The sequence below is a fragment of the Schistocerca piceifrons genome, chromosome 6 (assembly GCF_021461385.2).
Source record: "Schistocerca piceifrons isolate TAMUIC-IGC-003096 chromosome 6, iqSchPice1.1, whole genome shotgun sequence".
In the NCBI taxonomy this organism is placed as follows: Eukaryota; Metazoa; Arthropoda; class Insecta; order Orthoptera; family Acrididae; genus Schistocerca; species Schistocerca piceifrons.
Genome location: NC_060143.1, coordinates 74864005 through 74872515, shown reverse-complemented (window position 1 = coordinate 74872515; position 8511 = coordinate 74864005). Strand labels below are relative to the sequence as shown.

The 8511-nt window shown below is 50.1% G+C and overlaps 2 non-coding genes across 2 annotated transcripts; both read right to left on the bottom strand.

Moving 5' to 3' along the window:
• Positions 1–3904: 3904 nt before the first annotated feature.
• Trnat-agu lies at positions 3905–3979 on the bottom strand. Its single transcript has one exon. It is a non-coding gene; the product is annotated as a tRNA-Thr (tRNA).
• Positions 3980–8151: 4172 nt separating this feature from the next.
• Positions 8152–8226, bottom strand: Trnat-ugu. The gene has a single exon. It is a non-coding gene; the product is annotated as a tRNA-Thr (tRNA).
• Positions 8227–8511: the final 285 nt, after the last annotated feature.

The following is an 8511-nucleotide window of genomic DNA, read 5'->3' as shown; positions in this document are numbered from 1 at the left end:
AGGGATCGAATGAAGTGTAGAGCCACGGGTCGTAACACATCTGAAATGTAACGTCCACTGTTCAAAGTGTCGTCAATGCGAACAAGAGGTGACCGAGACGTGTAACCAATGGCAACCCATACCATCACGCCGGGTGATACGCCAATATGGCGATGACGAATACACGCTTCCAATGTGCGTTCACCGCGATGTCGCCAAACACGGATACGACCATCATGATGCTGCAAACAGAACCTGGATTCATCTGAAAAAATCATTCGTGCACCCAGGTTCGTCGCTGAGTACACCATCGCAGGCGCTCCCGTCTGTGATGCAGCGTCAAGGGTAACCGCTGCAATGGTCTCCGTGCTGATAGTCCTTGCTGCTGGAAACGTCGTCGAACAGTTCGTGCAGATGGTTTTTGTCTTGCAAACGTCCCCATCTGTTGACTCAGGGATCGAGACGTGGCTACACGATCCGTTACAGCCATGCGGATACGATGCCTGTCATCTCGACTGCTAGTGATACGAGGCCGTTGGAATCCAGCACGGTGTTCCGTATTACCCTCCTGAACCCATCGATTCCATATTCTGCTAACAGTCATTGGATCTCGACCAACACGAGCAGCAATGTCGCGTTACGATAAACCGCAATCGCGATAGGCTACAATCCGACCTTTATCAAAGTCGGAAACGCGATGGTACGCATTTCTCCTCCTTACACGAGGCATCACAACAACGTTTCACCAGGCAACGCCGGTCAACTGCTGTTTGTGTTTGAGAAATCGGTTGGAAACTTTCCTCATGTCAGCACGTTGTAGGTGTCGCCACCGGCGCCAACCTTGTGTGAATGCTCTGAAAAGCTAATCATTTGCATATCACAGCATATTCTTCCTGTCGGCTAAATTTCACGTCTGTAGTCGTGGTGCAGCAATTTCAATGGCCAGTGGTGTAGTAATTGTCCCATGACTTTTGCCACGTCAGTGTGTGGTAGCTGTACGTGATCTAATGGCTTCAGCTGCATCGGGCGTACACGAGGAAACTAGTGGAGTCTCCTACTCGTCACACTGAGGTCATTATTGTTATCGTCACATTAACAGCATGTCTACTGAAGGGTGACTAAATATTTGCCCAGTGCGCTACTTTAATTTTCGTAAGGAGCTTGTTAAGTACGTGAGACACATGATACCCACACGGTCCACCAAGGAAAATTAAAGGGGAGTGAACGAGAGGCGCGGCCTGCGGCGTTAAGTGGTTCCTGCCGCTCCACCTGCTGCTCCGGCGCTGCCCGCCGCCGGCAAATTACGCCTCATTACGCTCCCCGACACCCCGGCGGGTAATTCGCCCCTCGCTGGCGCTTTTAATACTCGCCGCGTCCGTCTGGCAGCAAAGTAATTCCCGGCCGCGCCGCGGGCAGGCGGCATGCGCGTGTCCAACGCTTCTCGGAAAGCCGCCATTACGAGCGGTGTGCGCGCCTGGGAGGCGTCCGGCCGCCACATTACCCCGTAATGGCATCCATCGCCTGGCACCGCCGTGTATACTGCCGGCCAACAGGTGGGGCGTGCGGGAGTTACGAGCCGACGCCGCCGTACGAGGACGGGAACTCACTGTTGCACAGGAGTGGAGTGAATTAGAAAAATGCACTTACTACGACATGTCTTCATCATTTAGATCAGCGCACATCATCCACATTTTTTTCCAGACAGCAAAATCGGTCTCATAAGTATCTCATCAGAACCTTTAACGAGGAAACATATGAATACATCATGGATCGGACAGATACGTTCCTCTGTTATGCCAGCGTCACCTGGATCTCCACCCCCACCCGCTTTTACAAGGCCCTCCAAATCCTTGAACGCCATGCGCTCCGCCTTGCCTTCCGTATCCGCCTTCCTTCCCCCACACGGCTCCTGTATGAACTGATCCCCTTCCCCCACGTCCTCTTGTTCCTCCAACATCTCCGCATCCTTTACATTGTTCGCCAGGTTGATCCCCCCCACCCTCTGGTTTCCTCCTTCCTCTCCACCCCCCGCCCGTTGCCGCGCCTCTATCGCTGTATCCCTCCCTCTCTCCACCTCCACACCCTCCATCTCCTTCATCAGGGCAATTTCCATCGCCTCCCCCTCCCGGATGACGAACTTCGCTGTGACATCTACCCTTCCTTCCAACTATAACCTGGCCTTGTTCCCCCCCCCCTCCCCAGGGCCCCCTTCTCCTCTTTCCTCCTTCTCCCAGAGCGGATTTTCCTCCATCCCCCCCTCCCCTGAGACCCTGCACCCCATACTTGCCTCTCTCCTTCCCACATCCCTCCCTACCTGGCCCTCTTCCGCGCGCCCCCCATTCCCCTCCCCCATCTCTTCCCCTCCCTCCCTTCTTCAGGTCTCCCTCCTCTCCTAGAACCTGGCAGATCCTCTGTATTGATCATCATCAGTGTGCCACATCAGTGTTGTGTTTAGTGCTGTTTCTCGTGTGGGTCAAGAGGTGTGATTTTAATTGTGTACTGCCTTGAGGTTCGCCGTCAGTGTTACGTTATGTGCTATGCCATCCGTCAACACCTTTATGCTCCAGTCATACTGTGCCTTGTGTTCTTTTAATCGTCGCAGTGTGAGGCTTTTTGTGTGTGCTACTTTTAAACAGTTTTTTTATCTCCATTTTACAGTCACCCCGTTTTTTTGTCTATTGCCTTCCATGATGTTCTCCCTTTTTTATATCTATGTTCGCCTTCTTCTCTTCTTTTGCTGTTTTTAAATGTCTTCTATTGTTTTGTTCTATGTCTTTCGGCTGAAGAGCAGCGCATATGCTGCTGCCAGCCCGCCCCGATGGGGAATTGAAATACAATAAAGAAAAAAAAAAAAGACAGATACGTCACTAAACGGCGCCCTACACTCTACAACAACATCTCCATCGGGTGCGTCCGGGGGACTGTGGGCCCAGGCTACGAAGTATCTCGGGGTCTGGTTGGATAAGAAACTTTTCTTCCACCCCCAAGCAGAATACGTCACCCACACAGGGTTAAAGTTGACAAAGGTTTTGCAACCGCTCTTCTCCAGCCCAGAGCTGAATTTAGACACCAAGCTCCGTTGTCCTACCCTCACTAACATGGTTCCTCCGCGTGGGCCACGATTAGTAAGTCCCGGATGCTGACGCTCCAGCGCCTACAGAATAACGATCTCAGGTGGAGTCTTCACGCCGCTCCGCTCACCAGGATTGTCACTCTGCATGAGGAGACAAGTAAAGCCCTTCTCAAGACGACCATTCGCCGTAAGGCTCGCCAACTATACAGTAAAGTGGACGCCCTCCGTGACACGTACGCAGATCTACAAACCGTCGGCACCACAGCTCCGAGGCTCTCGAACCGAAACCCCGTTCCGCTCACCATCCTGGAGGACTCGGATTCGGGCTTTGACTGACGATAGGCCCAATACGACTACGTTTTTCTGTCCGTTTTCGTACAGTCACTAGCAGTGGCCTGTTCTCGTCTAAGCACTTTTTTTTGCCGTAGAGTTGGCGCATTACTGCACCCCTCCTCTGTACTTCCACCGCCGGAGAGTGACATGGAACTTAAAGTTCCACCGCCACACCTTCGACGTGCTATGCTCGGCTGTTATTAGGCTGTTGCTTTGAGTCCCCTTTCACTTGTCCACCGAGACAGTTGGACCGGATCTGAGCCGGTGACGCTGTGTATTAGAAAACTGTCAAAAAAAAAAGAAAAGATACGTATACAGGTTCCTTATAATTAAACTTTCTCTATTTGCGATAGAGTGGACGGAAATCTGTTTAGCATCTACGTACGCAATTGTATAGGGACGTCAGACGTCATATGTAACTTGAACGGAGGGGGGGGGGGGGGAGAAATTAAAGGAATTATTGATGTCAGCTGCATCAGCGGGACATTATGCGGAATTAGCAGCTGCGAATGAAAATGTATGTCGGACTGGGATTCGAACCCAGGGTCTCCTGATTACTACGCAGGTGCGTTAACCACTGCGCCATCCGGGACACATTGTTATGGCAACTGCGCGGACTATCTCAGCACGCCCCACGGGCGACCCAGATTCGCACCGAGCGCCACCTGTCTGCTGTCCTTGTCCCTTTCCTCCATATTCTCTATTCCGAGGTTCCCACAGTAGGTCGAACGTACTTGCGCATCTGCGCTCAAGAAGGTGGATTCATTGCCCATGTCCGAAAGAACAGAGACCATGCTTTTATATAATTTACAGGAATGACTTTCACACTGTGCGCTGCAATATTTGCATTGTTAGTAATGTTAGTATCATGAACTGTCGTTAGGTGTCGGTACTGGTACGGAAACGTAGGACTGAAATACAAGCATCAGTGTGAGCTACTGTTGTAGCCAGCAAATATGGGTTTGGACAAGGTGAGCACGGATTTACTCGTAAAGCCGGTTTTTTTTCCAAAATAACAGCAATAATTTGCAGCTTTTCGAGAGAGTCGACGCATTAAAGGAATGCGGACAGTTCATCTTTCCGTACCACGGTTGAAAACATTATTTTCGGAAATTTAAATTAACTGGCGATTTGGATGAGGCCGACGTTCAATTGCGCCACAAATCGTTGAAGAAGTTGCTGTTGCCATTGCTGAGAGCTCTGGAAGCAATATGCGATCTTCAAGCTGTGTCACGAGAGTTAGAAGTTCCACAGGCCGTCGTTCGAAAATTTCTGCGAACAGTTGTGAAATGGTACCGTTACAAACATCTTTTAATTATTGCCTGGCTTTTGGTACATGTCCATATAGCAATCTCAACAGTGAACTGTCAGTTATGAGGCTGGCCGCTGTGGCCGAGCGGTTCTAGGCGCTTCAGTCCGGAACCGCGCTGCTGCTACAGTCGCAGGTTCGAATTGTGCCTCGGGCATGTGTACAATGTCCTTAGGTTGGTTAGGTTTAAGTAGTTCTAAGTCCCATAATGCTTAGAGTCACTTGAACCATCTGTCAGTTATGATGATACGAACGTATGGAGATCACAACTCAGTCCCGGAGAGGCGAAAACCTCCGAACCGTTCGGGATCGAATTTGGGACCCTTGGGTTAGCAATACGACGCGCTGACCGAGCATCTGCCGAGACGGACATTCTTAAAAACTTCTGATTATTCACCATCTTTAGCCACACGACACATACATTCGAGAAGACTTTGCTTTTATGTTCCTTTCAAGGGCTGAAGTTGACGACATGTGGCACTGGAATATTTTCTGGAGTCATGAAGCACATCTGACGCTCGACGGAGCAGTTAACACACAATTCTCGCATGTGGAAGTCGTCATCGCCAATCAACGTTAACGAAGTTCCCTTGCAACTGTGAGATGTGGTTCACGGCACAGTTCATGACTGATCCATTTTTCTTTGAGGGATTCGAACCCCAAGGACCCAGGACGTGCAGCGTGAACGGCACAGGTTACTGTGATCCGCTTTGGCAATAGGTGATGCCTGCTCAGCGGGAGAGCCGTGCTTTGGACTCTCCTGCTTTGAGGCACGATGGAGCTCCGTCACACGTTGCTGGTGAGATCACTCGGTTACTCTGTAAGACAGTTGGAAAAACGGAATCATTGGCCGATCGTTCCTAGCTGCGTTGCCGCCAAATTACTGGATTTGAACCCTTGTGATTTGTAGCTGTGGAGTTACCTGAAGGCCTAAAGGGCAGAGTTTATTAACTGCGCACTAACGGACTCGAGAGGATGAACATGAGTATAGCGAGAGAGGTAGCCAAAATCGCACCTGAGATGTTTCGGCAGCAGTGGAGCAATCTCTAGTGTGTTTCCAGGCTGTCGTGGAGGGAGATGGTAGTTACTTTGAGCTACGTTTGTAACCTCGAACGTAAGCGTGGCGCGCAATTAACAAACTTTATCCTCTTATGTGGAAATTAAAATGTGTTTCTTTTAATTGTTTTATACGTTACCTCTCTACCACATATCCTCACGAAAGTTTTCACAAAGTTTCGTTGTCGTAAGATTACTCCTTTTTTTATGGGGGCCCCCTACAGTAGCGAAAGTTTAATTATAACCACGTTTTACTCTTTTTTCACCACACTTCTAGTCTACTAAGTCATTGTTACAAAACACTGACACTAGTCAATTGCAAAATAATGGAAGAAAGTGATAGAAGGTGAGCTAAGGGACGCTTCGGAGAAATGTAGGAACACGCGAGGCCTGGTCCCCGGGACGAATCTGCCCGGCGGACTTGTGTCGAGGTCCGGTGAGCCGGCCAGTCTGTGGATGGGTTTAAGGTGGTTTTCCGTCTGCCTCGGCGAATGCGGGCTGGTTCCCCTTATTCCGTCTCAGCTACACTATGTCGGCGACTGCTGCGCAAACAAGTTCTCCACGTACGCGTACACCACCATTACTCCACCACGCAAACATAGGAGTTACACTCGTCTGGTGTGAGACGTTCCCTGGGGGGGTCCACCGGGGGCCGAAACGCACAATAACCCTGGGTTCGGTGTGGGGCGGCGGAGGGGTGAAGTGGACTGCGGTAGTCGTCGTGGGGTTGTGGACCACTGCGGCTGCGGCGGGGACGGAGCCTCTCCGTCGTTTCTAGGCCCCCAGTTACAATACAATACAATACCTTTATACCATTTTTAGATTCAGAGAAACCTTTTGGCAATGTTGAATGCATTACAGTCTTTGAAATTCTTCAAGACAGCAAAGATGAAAATTGTGAATAACTTATATGGACACTAAAGTTCAGACATAATACACTGATGACCCACAACATTGTGGCCACTGCCCAGGGTGACTCTGAATGCGCGATCCGGTGTGGAGAGGAAGTAAGCCGAGCAGAGGCGAACAGGGACTCATTCTGACGACGACGAAAGAGGAAATCCACGGACATAAAAGACGTTGTCAAAGGGCAGATTCTCATCGTCTGCTGCGTGGGATCGAGCATCTCGGAAATGCTGAACCTCTTCGAGTATCTATGGCATGTACAGGACAAACTACTGATGGTCTACTTCTCGTCACAGGACGTGGAGGTGGGATGCTTGCTCGCTCTGTACACAGTGACAGGTGCAGTCCGTAGCAGATGTGACGACAGAGCGCAGTGCTTGTGCAGGCGCGTTTTGGTGCACACTGTTCAACACACTTTGTTGACCGCGCGGCTCCGCAGCAGACGACTACTGTGTGTTCCGACGATAACACAACGACATCGTCCGTTACGATTGCAGTGGGTAATGAATCGTGGGGATTGCACAATGAATCAACGGAAACAATTCTGTCGTGTAACCACTGGTTGGGTTGTTGCTGGAAATTAGGAATGTAGTTGATTTGGTCCCGCTTAACTCGACGTTGTTTGTTGTAGGTGCTGGCGTAACATGTCTTTGTGGTTTGTACGTTCATGCCAGATTACGCTTGGGGCCTGAAGATGACGCTTTTCGACCTCGAAACTGGTAGCAAGTTTTGAATAAACGACGCCGAGCGAGCTGGCGCAGTGGTTAGCACACCTGACTCGCATTCAGGAGGATGACGGTTCAAACCTACGTCTGGCCAACTTGATTTAGGTTTTCCGTGATTTTCCTACATCGCTTAAGGCCAATGCCGGGCTGGTTCCTTCGAAAGGGCACAGCCGTTTTCCTTCTCCATGCTTCCATAACAAGAGCTTGTGCTCCGTCTCTAATGACCTCGTTGTCGACGGGAATACTAATTTCCTTTTAATCCTCCAATAAACGTTGGATTACAATGCAGCTGTTGGTTTCAGTTACCATTATTCAAGTACGTCATGCCGGCTGCTGTCCTACTGCCGTCGATGGATTATCAGACTAAATCTGAATGTTTGGACGGGGATATGAACCGTCGTCCGGCTGAATAAGAGGGTGTGCTGACCACTGTAGTACCTTGCTCGGTAGTTAAGGAGGGGAACACATGGGTCGTTCAAAAATGACACACAGAAACCATCATAAAGTATGACAACAGTTTCCTTGTACAACGTATTCTGGACAGGAGACACTACATTTGTACTTGGTAAGTTATCTTATGTCGTGTGGGGGAGGGTACATGGTGTACCACTTTCACTTCCACCCCTCATCCCTTACTCCCTCCCCTCCCTTGATACAGCTGCGAAAGGAACTCGAGAAGAACAGTTTTCGGTAATGAAATGATAATTAACTGGACACCCTAGCTGCAAACAGGCGTTGATGTACTTCATTGGGGACATGTAGAGAATGTGTGCCCCGACCGGGACTCGAACCCGGGACCTCCTGCTCACATGGCAGACTCTCTATCCATCTGAGCCATCGCGGGCACATAGGATAGTGCGTCTGCAGGGACTTATCCCTTGCACGCTCCCCGCAAGATCCACATTCCCAACATGTCCACACCACTACATTCGTAGTGCGCCTAATAGATGTTTGCCCATCATACTCATTACTCGCGGCAGATTAATCTACCAAGTCCCGTACGAGTTCGGGCATGTATTTCATTGGGTCGTGTCCCGGTCGGGGCACACATTTTCAAAATGTCCCCAATGAAGTACATCAACGCCTGTTTGCAGCTAGGGTGTCCATTTAATTATCATTTCATTTCTAGC